Source organism: Psammomys obesus, unplaced genomic scaffold (genome assembly GCF_907164565.1).
Source record: "Psammomys obesus unplaced genomic scaffold, mPsaObe1.curated_primary_1811, whole genome shotgun sequence".
NCBI lineage: Eukaryota > Metazoa > Chordata > Mammalia > Rodentia > Muridae > Psammomys > Psammomys obesus.
Genome location: NW_026591711.1, coordinates 6,107,217 through 6,110,173, shown reverse-complemented (window position 1 = coordinate 6,110,173; position 2,957 = coordinate 6,107,217). Strand labels below are relative to the sequence as shown.

General features: G+C 47.7%; 1 pseudogene; it reads left to right on the top strand.

Moving 5' to 3' along the window:
- Positions 1-735: 735 nt before the first annotated feature.
- LOC129680302 (small nucleolar RNA U13) lies at positions 736-834 on the top strand (annotated as a pseudogene).
- Positions 835-2,957: the final 2,123 nt, after the last annotated feature.

The following is a 2,957-nucleotide window of genomic DNA, read 5'->3' as shown; positions in this document are numbered from 1 at the left end:
TCTTAGTGGTACAAAAGCCCCACACATGTAATAGACATCAGGCTATGACTTTTGAGGGAGGCTCTTTGCCAGCCCAGCTATTTAACAGTATGATGCTGCCTTGGGACAATGGGCAGTAGCAGGAACTGCAGTTGCTGGCCATCCCCGAAGTCACAGGGGAAACTAGCCATTCCACAGGCAGTCCACATTGCTAAGCTAGGTCTACTAGGTCAGGCCTGGTCATGCATTTTGACTTGCACTGGGTATATCAAGACATTATCACATAGGGAACTGAAAGTGTCTGTTTTGTGATAGACAATATTACCAGCTCCAGTTTCCATGCTGGGGTTTGGAGGGATGTGACCCAGAGAACTGAAGTCATCCACTTGAGACTGAGGTAGAAAGCAGACAGAATGCTCATAGGCAACTTGGCTCCAATAAGTTTCTATTGAGACCTACTGCGTGTGACAAAAATCACCACACAGACTCAATATCTGGGAACATGTGTGATGGTATTTATGCTATGTTCAAAAACCAATTTCCCCATTTTTCTCTGAAGCTGTTGAGGGGTGGGGGATAACACAGAACTATTTGAATCTCCTTTGTCAATATTCTTTATACCTGCCAAAAAGAACATTCTGGGATCATACAAGGAGAAGCTGTTCTCGGCACAATACCTCCTATTATCGCTGAATCAACAGCTCCAGGCTTGGGGCAAGAGCATTGTGTCTTTTTTAAGGAAAGAAAAAAAGCTAGATCCTTTGAGGTTCCTAAGCATGCTGACTGGGTTTTCATTGTATTGTGAAGTGTGTTTTCTCCTGCCCAATTACAACCCTGCACATTACCCAGCTGATGTGGAAAAGAAAGACAAAGCAGTGCTGTTGGGTGGGGTTCTGATTCTCCTTTCACAAAGAACCTTCCACGGGAGCAGTGGGAGGGGCAGGTCAGCAGGAGAGCTGTGCAGGGAGGGCTGACACTCCTGTTTCACCCACATTTCATAACAAGCCCTGGGAAGGAAGACTGCAGTTTCTAAGGGCACCGAAGCACAGTGTTTTAGAGCACAGATTCCTGGCCAGAACTTGTAAGGTTCAACTCCTAAGGTCACCACACATGGACTCTGTGGCCTTAGGTTCATCGCCTAATCTCTCTGTGCTTTCTTCCCTGGGTTGTGTGAGCAATGTCAAAGTTCACACAGTCCAGTCAATCCTCCTGGGCCAAAGGATTCCAGCACCTGGATTCAATCTATCCAGGACCTCCATGAATACCAAATTCCAGAGGAGCTCAGATGCCTTATATAAAACGGCATAGTATTTACATATAATCCATGTACACCATGCTGCATGCTTCACATCGTCTTTGGGTTGTTTATAAAATTACTCTGCATGTTCTGTAAATAGCTGATATACTGTTCTGGGGGGGGATAATGACGAGAATAGAAGTCAGTGCACATTCAGGACAGACGCAGTTTTTATCACGTTGTTTCTGTGGTGCTAGGGCTCCCTTTGTGAATATTACTGACCTGAGGCTGGTTGAGCCCCTGGATGTCAGACCCACAGACACGGGTGCCTTCTTGGCTACAGGGACTGGCATCATGCCCAGCAAGAGCCAAGGCCTTGTATACAGCAGCCATCACTACTCCAACTTCAAAATAACTCATAGAGCCCACTGTTCAGAAAGGCAGAAGTCATGAAGCTGTGTGGGACTTCATTTCCCCACTAAACATAACCACTTTCTAAAAATAGCACTATGGTGGCCTTCTGGGACGCAAGGCAGCAAGCCAATGCTCCCTTCTCTCGTCCCAATCACATCCATCCTTCGGATCCCCTGGGATCCATGGCTGACATTTCCAGGATCATAACCTCCACCGCCCAGCCCAGCTGTTCTCTCATGACAGGGAAGCCAGCCTCTCCTTTTGCTTCTACCCCTATCCCAGCATATTTTTGTCTATGGCCCTTTCTTTTCCTGAGCTCAGCTGGGTCCAGGGGTCCACACACTTGGGTGCATATGGCTAAGGCTCACCCCCATAGCAGCTCCTAGGCTCTGCCTCCACCATCTCAGCTACCTGCCAGCCCTGGCAGCGTCCTGCAGAAGCATAGTTATGGTGTGACTGTGCTCTGACTCTGCCCTGCCAGCATCCCCTCTCCCACCAGGCAGGGGACCTGTGAGAAGCCAGGTACTCCTTACTCCAAGTTCAGAATTAACACACTAGCCTCACTTTCCCTGGAAACCCTCACCTTGCTTGTTTCCAGCTGGGATGAGGAACCCCTCAACGTATGGCTCAGGAGGCCTCTGGGCCTCTCCCTAATAGCTATCACCAAATGTCTTGCCAAGCCCCTCCCCCTGGGGCTGAGGAAAAACTGTAAGAGGATAAGCCCTAGCCAATCTCCCCCTCTAAATGTTTTTTTTTTCCTTTTGACAACTTTGAACAGAATAATCTATATTAAAATGTGTAATATGTGCCATTAAAATTTGAGGCAAAAAAAAAAAAACCCTCAAAAGCACAATAAAAAAAAGTCATTGATAGTATTAGCTGCTTCTTTCATCACTGTAACGAACCAACTAATGAACAAGAAATTTAATCATGGTCCAGGGGGTACAGCATGATGGGTGGGCGTGGCCCGGTGAGTGGTGGGGCAAACTTGCAGGGAAAGTTTATTCACATCGTGGAAAATCAGGAAACAAAATGCTTAGCCGAAAGCAGAGAGTTCAGGGTGGAAGCGGGGCTGGAAACTGGGCTAGGCTATCCCCCTCAAAGTCCAGCCCCACTGGCCCACCCCTGCCTGTCACACTCTATACCCAAGAGGGTCCACAACCTCTCAAAACAAAATCTTCAGCTATGGACCAAGTGTGCAAACCCTAGAACTTGTGAGGGCGCTTCAGAACATGACAGGAGTGTTCCACAGTCCAGAGGTAACCCATAGACACATGAGCTTCAGCTACACTCCCTGAAATTAGCTCTTCATTCCCATCTACAGCTG